The sequence below is a fragment of the Camelus ferus genome, chromosome 21, assembly GCF_009834535.1.
Source record: "Camelus ferus isolate YT-003-E chromosome 21, BCGSAC_Cfer_1.0, whole genome shotgun sequence".
Lineage (NCBI taxonomy): Eukaryota > Metazoa > Chordata > Mammalia > Artiodactyla > Camelidae > Camelus > Camelus ferus.
The window spans coordinates 9,455,943-9,471,046 of NC_045716.1; the positions used below are offsets into that span (position 1 = coordinate 9,455,943).

Here is a 15,104-nt window from a genome sequence, read left to right on the forward strand (position 1 = left end):
ATACTTCATGTCAACACTGTTGCCAGATGTATTCAGCAAAAGTTCATGTTGTTTTTCCTAAGCAATTCTTAAGAATTTGTCTTTTTTTGGATAATAAACTAAGCATTGTGAATGATGAAGAAACCAAGGGAACTCAGAATATCTCCAAAAGCAGACTGTCCCTATGAGAAATGAAAATTATTAAAAATAATAAATAGTAAACATTGTCATCAACAAACATTATATCCATAATGCCATGAATTTACTTTCCTGATCACCTAAGTCTGGTGACTTAAAATTTTTTTAAATAAAGCTGACCTTTGTTTTTATTTTTGCTTTTTAAATGAAATAGCATGCCAAAACTAAATAGAAAACAGTTGAAAGCAGAACATTTTGATTGAATTTGAGGTGGGACACTCAAAGTTCTGTCTCCTTGTTTCCTCCTCCCTTCCTCTATAGGAACTGAGGGCTCTCTCTTTGGAATTTAGTTTGAAAACTACTCATCTAGTATAGCCCATCACCATACAGATACAGTTAATGTAATGCCAGGCTTATCTTACTGTGTCAGATGCCCTTTTAAAATAGCACAGGCAAGAAAAGATCCAATTTCACAGGAACAGAACTAAGAAGTAGCACATTCTGTAAGCATGTATTTAATTATAGACACGGTGATATAGACACCTATAAGAAAAGATACTCAGAGTAGGCTGTTATGTGCTACAGAGTAATGGACATACTGTGTGCACATATCCACAAATGTCACCTAGGCACCTGGGGTCACCTTTACCGTTACGGAAAGTTCCTAGTGCCCCTCAAGATTTTTACTAATTCCAGGGCTTTTGTTTTCACGGTCATCTCTGACTCCAAGCTTCTGCTGCAGTGGGATTAGTTGGGTTTATGAACTGTTGCACTTGCACCCGATACTTTCCCTCCTTCCTACCATGTCACATCAGATATGGGACTCAATCCTCAGGCACATAATCCACTTCATTTGAAATGTCTTTATTGATTCTACTATTACAACTCCTGAAATAATAGACAATTTTATTCTGCTACATGCATCATTTTTATAGTTTGAGCTTTATGATTTGAATGTTTAATATTTATTCTTTACTATGTAAGCATTTACAAGATTAGGGGAAGAAGGAGCATCTTTGACAGGGCTGATAAAAAGACGAGTGTACTGATGTCATTTTGAAATTGCAAGTGGCTACTCCCAGTTCTGCAAAACTCCCAGTGACTTAGCAAGACAAGCTTTGCACAGCCTTCTCTAAGGAGAAAGAGATGATTGAAACTGTTGTGGAGTAGAAGGGGGCATACCTAAAAGTAGAGACATAAAAGGGGGGACTGTGAAGGATGGAGGCACCAGCACTGCAAGTTGCTGCGTGAAGTGTGAGAATGTAGTGGGAGAGGGCAGACAATGGGAGGGTGGTGAGAGAAAAGGGGAAGTCATAAGGAAATGGAAAGATTTTTATCTTTGACTTCTTGGGTTCTGTTTTCGGGATGGCTAGATGCCTTTTATTTTTAGACTTGCCAAAATTAGAGATGTGTATTAGTTATTTTGCTGCTGTAACAAATCATCACAAGTGTGGTTGACAACATAGATTTATTATTTTACAGTTCTGTAGGTTGTAGTTCTGTCTGACTAGCTATAATCAAAGTGTCAGCAGAACTGTATTCCTTCTGGAGACTCTAGGAGAGAATCCATTTCCTTGTCTTTTCCAGCTTCTAGAGGCACCCACATTCAGTGGCTCGTGGACCGTGAGTCACCCTCCATCTTCAAAGCCAGCAGCACTACCTCTCTCTCTGACCATTCTTCCACAGCCACATCTCCCTCTGGCAAGGTCTTCTTCTTTAAGAACTCTTGTGATTAAAGTGGGCCCACCCAAGTAAGCCACTGCCACCTTTCGAGGGCCCTAACTTAATCACACCTGCAAAATCCCCTTTGCTATATAAAATAACATTCTCACAGGTTATTTTGCCTATTACAGGGTAATCCCTTCTTGGGCCTACTCTAGTTCTTTTAATCAAAATGAAATGAGGACACATACTAGCCAAAAGAATCCTATTCTTTCTCTGTTTCCTATAAAATTCATTGTTAAGCAATTTCTATGTTTCTTCTGTGTTGTCTAAAGATGGGAGCCTCTAAATATCTGAGTGATCCAGGGACCCAGACTGCCTGAATTTCTTGATGTTTAGAGAGTAGATTACAAAGCAGGAGTAGTTACGCTTGGTAAACAGCCTTCTGTCAGCATAACCAGGTTATTCCAATAGGAGAATGAATATTTTGATCACTCTTATTTTTCCCTCAGGGAAGACGTAGTGGCCTGCAGTCTATCCGATTCTAACACTCTTGTCTCATTTTAGACTGTTTTTTCTTTTCTTAAATTTAAAATAAAGCAGGCATGATTAGTAAAGAAATGGGACTTCTCATTGTGAAAGTGCAAAAACTGCAAATTGTAAGACCTAAAACTTAAGTGCTGCTTTGATATCTTTGAGCTTCACAGGACCCTAAAGGCCCAGGCATGTGTCCCCCTGCTCTTGCCAGATATACCCCCAACCTAGCAAGAAAGGGTCTCCACCTGGCTAGTTCTGGTAACAACCAGACCTGCTGTGCTGTACCTTGCCTCATCTTCAACCTAATGGGATTCACATTCCTGACAGCCCATAAAATTACTCAAACAAGTGAATCACAACTGCCCCCAGGAACCAAAGTTTATTCATCCTCTTGTCACTACAAAGCCTGCTTCCTGCAGCCCCTGCTGGTTCACTCTGCTCTCAGGATGCATCCTGGTGTGGCCCTGTATGGCTTGCAGTCTACTCGCTCCCCTGGGCTGTGAGGACATGTCACTAATCAGCTGCTGCTGCCAGCCTCATCTGTCCACTGTCGGGTGTCATGTGCTCGACCACTTTGTACAGTTTGGGGTGGTGAATTCGTCCTTCACCAACTGGATGACTGGGGAGTGATCAGAACATGTTTGCTTTCCTTGTAAAGCATTCAATCCATGCTCTGGAAAGAGACACATGAATGTTCCTGGTCTCTAACTAAGAACCGCAGGTCCAGTCTCCCTGGTGGGAAAGAGAAAGAAGTCAGTATGGGTAATGAGATTGGAGTCTCTCAGGATTTTTCTAGGGGGTTTCAGTAACACTGTTGAAATGCGACTGAGGACAGAACATAAGGAAATTGGTTTCACATTCAGCTCACTAGCTTCTTTGAGTGTACCATGACCACCATTCAGACACTAATAGACACTGGAATGTGTTGGGGAGGCATTAATTCTCGACAAAACAAAGCTCCATTCTATCTCACTTTCCCAGCAGAGATTTTTGTCTTGAGTTTTGTAGAAAGTGTGTGTGTGTAATAGCAAGATCTGAACTAAGAAGAGATCAATGTCTAGAACATAAAAGAAACTCCTACAAATCAATAAGAAAGAGACAAGTACTCGCTTTGGCAGCATGTATACTGAAATTGGAATGATAGAAGATTAGCATGGCCCTTGTGCAAGGATGACATGCAAATTTGTGCAGCATTCCATATTTTGGGGGGGATTAGCAGATACAAACTACTATATATAAAATATATAAACAACAAGGTCCTACTGTATAGCACAGGGAACTATATTCAATATCTTGTAATAACCTATAATGAAAAAGAATGTGAAAAAATACATGTATGTACAACTGAATCACTATGGTGTACACCATAAACTTAACAAAACATTGTAAATCAAATATTCTTCAATACAAAAATAAGAAAAAGACAAGAAATTCAATAGAAAAAATAGGCAAATATATATCTGGGCAATTGGAAAATCCTGATGGCTAATAAAGATTTGAAGAGATGCTAAGTTTCACCAATGATCAAGGAAATGCAAATTAAAATAACAGTGCTACTTTACACTCATCTTTTGGCAAAATTAGAAAGTCAAATATCAAGTGCTGGTGGGGACGTGGGGAAACTGAGTTTCTCATGCACTCCTGGGGACAGTGTAAACTTGCCTAGCTGTTCCAGAGCACAAACATAATTAGTAGAGAAACTAAGCATGTCTGTACTCTGTGATTAGCACTTCTGCTCGTAGGAATATGTCTCAGAGAAGTCCTCAAGGAGGTGTTTATGAGGGTGTTCAGCCAAGTGGTATTTGTGGCAGCAAAGAACTGGAAGCAAACTAAATGACCATTGACTTCCAAGACAACAGATAAATAAAATTTGATGAGAAGATCAGATTCTCCCCATCAGTCAAAAATAATAATTTACATTTCTGTTTAGCAACATTAATAGATCTCAGACACATAATATTGAATAAAAGTAATTCAAAAACGGGATGACACTTTTAGATAGTCCCTTTTATGTCAATTAAAGCCCAAAGACAAAACATGCTATATATTTAAAAAACACACATATCTCTAAGTAAATGTATGAAAAGTGGATTGGAATGAGTGTTTGTTATTGGAGCAGGAGAGGGAATTGGGATTGTGGATACGGCATGAAGATGAAAAAACAGTGAAGAAAGATACAGCAAGTGAGGGGCCGTCTCCTAACTGAAATGATAGTGCATCACAAAATGGGGGTTGTGATTAACTCAAGTCTGTGCACTTGACTCCAGAGAAATAAGGAAGAGGCAGAATGTGGGGCCAGGTTATAGATATCTGACTTTTGGGGAGGGGGTTTTCAACCACTCAGCCGATTCTCTTGTAGCCACTTTGGACTCCTCCTAATGAGGACAAATAGACATGAAGACACCCTAGTTTGGCAGAAGGGACCTTGGAGTGGAGGACAAGAGACATACCTTTCTTCCAGTTCAGTCACAAGCTGGTTAAATGATCTTTGGCAGGCCACAGAGGTTTCCTTTAGATGAGGAATAATAGGAACTGCTCTGCATACCCTGCAGGGTCCTTGTGAGGGTGAAATTAGGAGAAAATGTGACAGAAGACGTTGTAGCTTTTGATAAATAGCAGATGATGTGTCTGTTGCAGTACTGGGAGTAGACAGATGATTCTAGTTGAGAGAAGGAGAGTAGAACTAAGTTTCTCGTGCCCTGGGTCTTGCCTGGGTCTTTGTCACCCTGAAAGAGTGAGAGGACAAAAACCAGATCTAAGGGAGTTTGTCTTAACCTCCCTTCCACCTGGCCCTCTCCCCCTCCCTCCCTTCTCTCCTTTCCCTCCTTTCCCTTCCTTCCTTCTGGAAAAGATGGATTTTGCCACTAAATTATGAGTCTCAAAGCCGCAAGGGCTGGGGCACATTCTCACACACACACACGCCTTATATGAATTATACTTCGAAATTCCTTTCAACAGAAGGTGCTTCTATAGGTTTTCTCTAAAGCCCATTCTGGAAAAGTTTTCTTCAGTTCTAACTAGAAGCCCCTGAAGGCTTTTTCTAAATTGCTGGTTTCATTAAAGATGGAGTACAGGTATTTTTTTCTTAAGATATTTTGAGATTTTATCCTCACAGCCCATTCCACAGAAATCAATTAAATGCACCTTTGTTTTTTTGATGAGGTAGAAGGACATGGACTTTGCATGATTTTAAATCCTAGCTCTACTGCTTAGTGTCCGTGTTTCTGTCTCAGGGTTGTTATACTTGCTGTTTCTTCTCTCTGAGTCTCTGCCTGGATCTCTCCTTCATATCATGCGTGTCTCTGTTCACTCCTTAGCTTTTTACCCTGTTTAGGTTTCTTCCTAGTTCTTCTAATACTTGATACATTATTTGTTTTGTTGGTTTTTTATTTGAGTGCTCGTTTATTGTCTCTTCCTCCACTAGATAAAGCTGCCATGGAGCACACACTCACTGAATCTTTATTAAGTGGATGAATAGGTGAGAGAATTAGTGACTTTGAGCAACTTAGCAACTTTCTATGAGCCTCATTTTGTTTTTTATGTTAATCAAGGGTAATTAAATCTTCCTCAAAGGATTGCTGTAAAGATTAAATGACATACCAGAAGACATCTAGCAGTCACATCAAATGCATTCAGGACTATTTTTTTCCCCTGGTGATGGATGATTCCTTTATAATGTTTATCTAATGAATACTTGAGGATCTGTATCATTGAGAGATTATTAAGTTAGTACCTGATGATAACAATGGCTCAAAACCCCAAAATATTTGTGCTTTCAATGGGTTATCCGGCAACATGGAGAAAAAAACCCTCAAAATTAACAAGAATATTTTGTAAGACATGGGAGAAAACTTCATGGTCTTTGATTTTCGGATTTCCTCCTGTTATGATTAAGACGAGATTGGTACAGTGAGGTTAGGTCACTTGCCAGGTAATTAGTAGCAGAGTTGGGGCTGGAACATACATGCTTGAGACTTGGTTTGTGCTCTTGCCTCCTACACGTCAGTTGCCTCCAAACACGAATTCGTTCAAACTAGTTTCACAATTTAGAGTCTCTATAGATGGAAAATGTTAATCATTATGGTTTCAGGTTCTTGGCTGATTCCAGATTTCTAACTTTTAGTTATAAACATGTCTTAATCTTTGTCATAATAATAGCACCTTAATAAAAATAAAGATTTGGAAACATTTTTTTCTCTTACTAAATTAGGTGACCTCTTTAAAATGTTCTTTATAGGCCTAAAATTGTATTGTGGAAAACAGTTAATGAAGAAGACATATAAAAATGAGGAAGACACATGCAAGATAAAAATGACAGAACATAATGCTGGAAACACTTTAAAATCAAACTTAGTATCCAGTCAGAGACTTATAGTCTGAAAGTGCCAACACCAGTCAGTAAATGTTGTGAAAAAATGAGATAAAGCTATGAATAGGATCTGAAACTGTGGTAGAAAATAAATGCAATAATTTAAAAAAAGTATGACTTAAAATCTCATTTTCAAGTTTCTTAGACGTGGATAATTTTCTGTGAAATTTGATTTGTTCTATAATAGAAGTTTTACAAGTTTAAAATAATTAGACATGCTTTATGCTAAATCAATTTTATAGAAAGATTAAAAATAAAATGTGTATTAGACAATCACATTTTCCATGCAGCTTATTCTGGGTGGAATCATAATAGATAACTTTTTTAAACCGAGTTCATAAGAATGAGCTACATTTTTTTCCTACTGGACTTCTAATGACTTTGCTGGTGCAGGTTACGTTTTGATGTTCCTTAAGAACAAATTTAGTCATTAATTTCCCTCTCACAACCCTTTAGCTTTTCCCTTCTCTCTCATACCTGTCTCCTCTCTCCTTTCTTCTCTTCCCCCTTCTTCTTCCTCTTTCTTCACGTCTCCTTCTTCCCCCATGCTACTTTTCTTTCCCATTTCCATAATTATCTCATTGCCTTTGCCTGTCCCACTTTCTTTTCTTTTATTGGCCCAAGTAAACTTGAAGAAATTATAAGTAAGCAAGGGTCTCAGTCTCTTGAAAAACTACATAGGTAAGCCTTTTAACTTAAAATATTCTATAATTTTTATTAGAGATCGAAGTGATCTTAGATACAAATTGTAATATATTGCATTAATGGCCCTAATTCTTCCCTGTAACTACCCTCTTTGCCATATGACTGTGAAGCTCTACTTCCTGAAAAGGTGGAGATACATTTCCTCTCCCTTTGATTTTGTTTTGGCCGTGTGACTTGCTTTGGCCAATAGAATGAGGCTGAGGTGATGATGGTAGGCCACTTCCAAGCTTGCAACCTAAGAGGCCTTATGTGTTTCTGTTTTGCCTCCTTGCATCTCAGTTATTGCCAGGAGAAGATAATGCCCAGATTCTTCTTTTGGTCTCAGAAAGAGTATAAAAATAGAACCACCCAACCAAGTCAAGCCTCAGTCAGCTGGCCTGCAGCTGACACACAAAGGCCTGAGCCAAATATGTGCTTATTGTTATGGGCCTACTGATATTTGGTGATTGTTTGTTACACAGCATTATTGTAGCAGTAGGAAGTTGATATGCTGCCCAACTTAATGCCTTCCATTTTGAACATACAGAGACTGAAGCTGGAGAAGTCTAGGGTGACAAATTAGTTAATGACAGATCTGGAACAAGGACTCAGAACTCCAGGTATCTTGTCCAATGAATTGTGACTTGCTTTGAAGTGAATTTGCAAGCTCCCAAAGTTCTTAATGTACTACCTTTTAACTTAACTTGTATTAGCACCTCCTTATTATTTCTTTCTTTAACTAATTTGAATCTATCATTTCAGCAGTCTGTTGGGTTAACTAGATTTACTCAATTTATGATGAAAGGCAGGAAACAGCGATATCATATTGTTAAGGCTTGTCAATCTTGCTGTGGGGTGTGTGTGTGTGTGTGTGTGTGTGGTGGATAGCCAAGAAAACTTGTCATCATAGCTATTATTTGTTGAGTAATTACTATAATTAAATTATACTCCAGGTATTATGGAAAGTACTTTTTATGAGTTATCTTATTTGGCCTGTACCATGCATTAACATACTATGGCCTACAGCAGGAGCCAATGCCTGTCTGCTGCCTGTTTTTATAAATAAAGTTTTATGGGAACACAGTCATGTTCATTTATTTATGTATTGCCTATGGCTACTTTTGCACTACAGTGGCAGAGTTGTGTAGTTGTGGCAGAGACCGTGTGGCTTGCAAAGCTGAAAATACTTACTTTCTGCCCTTTACAGAAAAAGTTTGCTGATACCTGGTCTTACAACAGTGCTTTTCAAGTGTGATCTGTGGTCCCTGAGGTTCCTTTAAGTCATCTGAGAAGTTAAAACTATTTTCACAACAATACTAAGACATTTTTGTTTTTGTCATTGTGTTGACATTTACACTGATGATGGATAAAATTACTGTCACTTTAGCATAAATTAAGGTATTGATGTCACACTGTAATAGTCACCATATTCTTCAACTACCCACAGTAAACAAAAAAGCCAACTTTACTTCAGATGTCCTGATGAAGCAGTAAAAATTAATTTTTATTAAATTTTGACTCTGGGTGTAGGTCTTTTTAATATCCTAGGGGATGGAATGAGACGTGTGCATTAAGTTTTGCTGCACACTGAAACATATTTGTCTCAATGGAATGAATACCCTTATGTGACTAAGTTGGGAGCTAAACCCACTTTTTTTTTTTCACAGAACAGTTTTTAGTTGAAAAGAAGAACACTGACAAGGAGTTAGTCTTTTGGATTTTTCAGGCTTGAATATTTGGCAGATATTTCTTAAAAATGGAAGAAGTTTCAAGAAAAACAACTGACAGTATTTTTTGCCAATGATAAAATTGAGCTTTCAAGTGAAAGTTAACTTTGGAAAACTGCATCCACCACCTTGAAACTGGCAGCTTTTTAAAATTTAAAACACTTTTCTAGCGACCTCAGTGGGATATTAATGAATATGATTTATTTATTTAGCCATTGTATAAGGCAGTGGGTCATTGTTTAGAAGGTTTCTATAACTCTGTGAGCTAATATTTTAAAATGAACCATGAATAATGTTACAAATTCATGGTTGGGTAAAAGATCTTTGCAAAATGCAACATATTCCAGTCGGTCTTCAAGTAATAGTGTAATAGTTCATTAATATGATTTTTGATTCTACCTGGCAGCTAACCTTTAAGAAATTATGACTTTTTGAGTTTTGGTGTGCAATCAAATGATAATACCCACAATTATCTGAAAAGAATATTAAAACAGTCCTCTCTTTTCTAACTATACATTTGTAATTATGCAGTTGGTTAGATTTTCCTCATATACATCAGCCAAAGCAGCATATCACAGCAGACCGAATGCAGCAGGTATGTGAACCCAGTTGCCTTTCATTAAGCCAGACATTTAAAAAATCATAAAAATGTAAAGCTCTCCTCACTAATTTTTTGAAAATAGTTTTTTCATAAAAATTTCTTATTTATGTTAACATGTAATAGAGTTAATTTTAAAATGAATAAATAAATATTTTTAAAATTCTCAGTTTAAATTTTTTCAGTGGTAAACATCAATAGGTAACACAATAAATAAAAGCTCTTAAGAATTCTCAGTAATTTTTAAGACTATAAAGAGGTCCTGAGATTTTAAAAGTTTGGAAATTGCTGTGATATAGGTATAGTTGATTATCCTCATTTTATAGATGACTAAACTGAGGCTTAGAGATACTAAGTAACTTGCTCAAAGTCGAATAGCTTTTTGTAGAGCTAAGATTCAAACTCCAGCAGACTAACTCCAGAACTTAAATGTATCACCACTGAAAATGCTTTCTGATATTTCTGGATTTAGAAAGCTCAGAGAACTCAGGACAGTTGTCCACTCCCATTCCCCCTTCCATCTCAACCACACATACTTAGAACATAATTTTCTATGCTCACTTTAAATTCTGTTCATCCTAGTTTTTTCTCAGTTCTCAAGACATGGGTTAGTTTATTTGCAAAGCTGCATGTAATGCAATTAGATAAAACGCACCCAGAGAAAGGAACTGTGGAGAGAGAATGACTTTAGACCTGTTTGGGTAAGATTTTTCACTTGTAACTAAGGAGGAAATGGAGAGAAGGCATAACTTGGGAGTGTGGGGAAGGTTGGCTCAGTAAGCCAGGGTAGGTGGCAGGAAGATCCAAGGACTGGATTATGTCCTGGTCCCCATCTTAAGTCAAGAATAGGCCAGAGATGGCACTTCTGCATCCTAGTGCATGACAGACATTGATAATTGGTCAAAACTCTCTTATTGAGCTTAGAGACAGCTTCAGTCTTGTCTTAAGGCCACATCCCACACAGTCATTCCACATAGAGGATGTGGCATATATGAAGAAACCTTATCACCATCCTAGCTTTATGTTGTACCTGTAACCCCACATCAAACACAGAGCCTATCAAGAGGTTTTGTATGACTTATTCTAAGCCCTGGAAAAACAACTCTTGTTATATCTGTGGAGTTTTCACTGGCTGTGTTAATTAGGAAAGATCTGTATGTTTTTCTCTTATGCATGTGAAATTGAACTGTCTTTTGTCATCTATGCCTTGTAGACACAGAATGTGTAGTGGTTAGTAACATGGGCTCTGGAGGCAGATTATCTGGATTTGATCTTCTAGTGGTATTGTAAAGGTTAGGTGACTTAGTATAAATAAAACATATTTAACAGCACCCAGCTTATAGTAATGCTCAGTAAATATTAGCCATTATTATTATTACTATTACACTGTGGCAGAGACCTTATTTAGGAAAGTGTTAATTGTTTAAAATGAGGAATTGCAGACTGCCAGCTTCAGCAGCAGGCGGGTTAGGTAGCATGAATTATCCTCTGGTTGAAAACAACCAAAATAAATGGATAGAATGTAAAGAATATTTAAAAAATACATCTCTGATCAAGAAAGGAAGCTATTCACAGAGGTTAAAAACTACGTGAAAGTGGGAAACTTGAGGGCAAATGAACATCAGAGCAGATTTCATTTGAGGTTATATAACAAACCTTGGTGATCTTTTTTGATGGATGCAGAGGACTTAGAATTCTGACAAGAGATAAAGCCTGAGGTTGGCCAAAGGTGGGGGATCTCATAAGAGACCCACACATAAAGAGCTATGGCCTCCATTTAAGGTTAAGCTCAAAATGAATCTGCCATGTTGAGTGGGACAACAAGGAAACTTGTCTGCTTTGACCATGGTTTGAGTAGAGGGGAAAAAAATCTCCCCTAAGAATTTATAGCCACAAGCCAGTCCTCTCTTGGGTTTGAGAATGAAGGGAAATTCTGAGTTGCAAAAAGAAATGGTGAGCAAATATGTGATTAAATAAAAACAAACATTGTATAAAACAAAAACAGTAATAATAATGTCTAATTGATTGGACAAATCAAAAACAAAACAGAGCCAAAATACTAGACAGCCATAGAATTTAAATCCAGGAAGTGATGCCAGTCAGGGTTGAAACATTGTTAAGATACATGTAGTGTTTGAGAGGAGGGTAGAACTATTTATGAAATTTAAAGTTTGTTAAGCTTGCATGTTAAAAAAAAATCTAGATTAACCACTAAAATAGACACAGCAAGCTCTCCCTTGTTAAATACTGTTTGAAATTCTTCTCAGGTATGATGATTTGGCACTTAAGTGGCATTATCCAAGTCCCTGCAGTTAGGTAATAAGGAGAAGCAAAAGTTTTTACAACATGAAATATTCACTAATGAATTGGCTAATAGTGAAATTAGTCCACACATAAATATCCTTACCCATCTTTTCTAAGTACATGGTTGTGAACATTTGAATGCAAAGTAAATTGAGTGATGTTGAGTAAAACTGTATATCTTGCAAGAGTGTCAGTATATTAAGAAGTCAGTGAAAGTGCATTGGAGAATCACAAAGCTTTTGAAAAAGGAACCTCTGGCAGATTCAGACTAGTTAACAACTGAGGAAGAGAGAATCAACAAAGATGATAACATGATTAAATGATTCAAAGAAGAATGATTTTGATACACAAGGATTAAGAGAATCCTTGAGAAAAATGGGTAAGTCTCTCTTGAATTGTATTAATTATGGAAAAATCTAAGCTTCTAGAAAAGAGACCCCAAAATACAGTGACTTAAAGAAGATAGAAGTCATGTCTCTTCTATATAACAGTTTAGCTCTCTGAAGTCAATCAGGGATCCAGGCTCCTTTTGTCTTGTTGCTCTGCCTTCTAAGGAGTGATGCTCATTTGCATAGATGAAGCTAAATCATGTAGTATATCTGTATTCAGTTCAAAGGGGAACAGAGAGGAAGCCTAAGACAGGCAGTTTCCTTTTAAGCAAGTGATAGGATATATTTATCACTTCCTGTCACATTCCATTGGAGAGAACCAAATCACATGATCACAAATGCTAGTGAAGCTGGGAAATGTAGTCTCCATTGGATGACAAAGAGTCTACAAACAAGAGGAGAACAGATCTGGGGAACAACTAGCAATCTGCCCTACGAATATTTATGCAAAATTATTCTGTGATCATACTCTGAAAAAAACATAATGTAAAGGGTGATGAACCTCTAATTAGGTATGATGGTTTATGCTCACCCAAGTCAGTTATCTGATTCATTCTTTAACTTAGAAAGATCACAAATATCATTATTAGTCACATTTTGTAAGTCAGGTGAAGTAAACTTACTTTGAGGGTTTACTAGATTACCAGGTGCTTAATAGTCTGTTTTGTTCTTTTATTTTCTAGTAAAATGACTAGAAAGTTCTAATTTCTCATTCACATCTGTAGTTGGTATGATTTTCTGTGCACAATCTCTGTGTTCAAGAATTGTAACCAACCTAATTTCTATTTTTCTATTTTTAACCCCCATTTATTTTAGCCCAGTCGTGGCAACTTAATTTCAATTCATGGTTCCTCTTTTTACTCAGATTTGAATCTAAATTCTAGGGGCTTAGAAAGCACACAGAGATTGTTGGGGGTCTGTCTAACCTGGCATTTGATGAAACAGCCATCATCCATCTGGGCCTCATTCATTCAAAAAATATGTAAAACACCTACATGTGCCACTGAGAAATACTTTAGCCCCTCCCCTTATGGGACATATCATCTAGTGAATTTTGGTGAAAAAACTCCAGCCCAAGAGCAATGTGAAGGCCAAGCATGCACATGTATTAGAGAGAGAAATCAATTTAAAAGATTGATTCAAAGTGAGGAGGAAGAAAGTTAAGGACCAAATGAAATTCTGGGCATTATTTATGATTTTCCATTTTCAATGAATTTTTCATTCCACTGTTGTCTATAAAAACTGGGAGTTGGTGATACTTAGAAGTCGAAAAGACTTAGAAGAAGATGTCTATGTGTGAGAAAGAGTGACCTCTGTTCCTCCAAGAGATTCCTTGTTTGAGGAGAGGGGAGGGGTCTGGAGAGGAAGATCTCTATAAACACTCAACCTAGTGCAGTAGGTTTAACCCACCTCTTAACACATAACTGCAACTTTCTAGTCACCGTGAGATGACAGAGGGACTAAGAGCCACAGCTCTGAAAGTTACATAGAGTTTTTAGGCAAAGAAAAATTATATCCAGGACAGGCAGGAAACAGAACTGTACTAATAAAACACTGTGGCACAAATAAAGTGTAACCATGAAGAAGGGTAGTTTATGGATTGGCAGGGAGGCAGGGGAGATGATTATAGGATGGGAGAACAATGTGATCAGTTAACTGCAAAGGGGTGGCAAGGACCCTGTCAGTAGAGGGTCTGGGTGGTGGGGGGACAGGCCTAGCTGAAAATAAGGTTTAGGTGGGAAAGTTTGCTTCTGCGGCCATGTTCTCTCCCCAACTGCTTGTGCTGCACAGCTCTGCAAGCACAGCTCTGCAAGCCCACCCCTGCAGACTCGGTTTAATCCTGCTACTCTTCTCTTAAGCCTAGTAAGTGAGTGTACTGGCTTTGCAGCCAGGCAGACTCAGTTTGAGTTTTGGCTCCACTACTTACCCGTATGTGATCCTTAAACTCCCTGAACCTGTTTCCTTATTGCCTTGTAATAACTACCATATGCGAAGTATCCAACAGAGTTTTCAAAGGGCTCAGTAAGAGTAGCTCTCTTCATTGCGGCCTGCCAGTGAGGAGATGAATGCTGGGACCAGGGAGGCAGGACGGGGGCAGGAAGGAATGAGGTGTTTTAACTTCAGGCAGTCCTGAGTTCACATCCCAGTAACATCACTTTCCCTGTAATTCCCACTCTGCAGGGATTACATGAGGTCATGAATATAAAGTACTCCACAAGGGCCTGGTGCCCCAGCAGTGCTTTTTAAAAATGTTTATTTCCTTCCCCATCACTTACCCACTCTTTATTTCTTTGCTCCCCAGCATTCAGCTTCTAGTCTTATAGTTATGTGTTTGTGCAGAGTAGGACAGTAGACACTGGCTAGGGTGGTCATGTCTTGGCTTGCCCCAGCAGTCCTGGGCAAGCTGTTGACCTTGCATTATATTGAATAGTCTTCCCTTTTACTCATGTAGAGTCCTGGTTTAGCAATAAATTGCCCTAGTACGACCTTCAGCTTTCTGCCCTCCAGTCTAGCATTCTAGCCATGATCTGATCCCAGGCTGCCTTTTCTGAGGAGGAAATCACCTGGGGGCTTTGGGCTGGGGCATATCCCTCCAGAGTTACTGCGGAGTTGACAGGCATCCCCCGAGGCAACCCCCTCATTTGTATCTTGTTTGTTGCCTGGGGGTCCCCAGGATTAACTGGCTGGCTCTCTGCTTTCAGCTACCACATAGTCTT

The 15,104-nt window shown here is 38.3% G+C and overlaps 1 protein-coding gene and 1 non-coding gene across 2 annotated transcripts in view; both read left to right on the forward strand.

The window, feature by feature from the left end:
* Positions 1 to 15,104, forward strand: part of TNFSF4 (TNF superfamily member 4) — a 72,602-nt gene that overhangs the window by 26,174 nt on the left and 31,324 nt on the right. The gene's annotated exons all lie outside the window — the stretch shown is intronic.
* On the forward strand, positions 3,419 to 3,521 carry LOC116658839. The gene has a single exon (XR_004314131.1). It is a non-coding gene; the product is annotated as a U6 spliceosomal RNA (small nuclear RNA).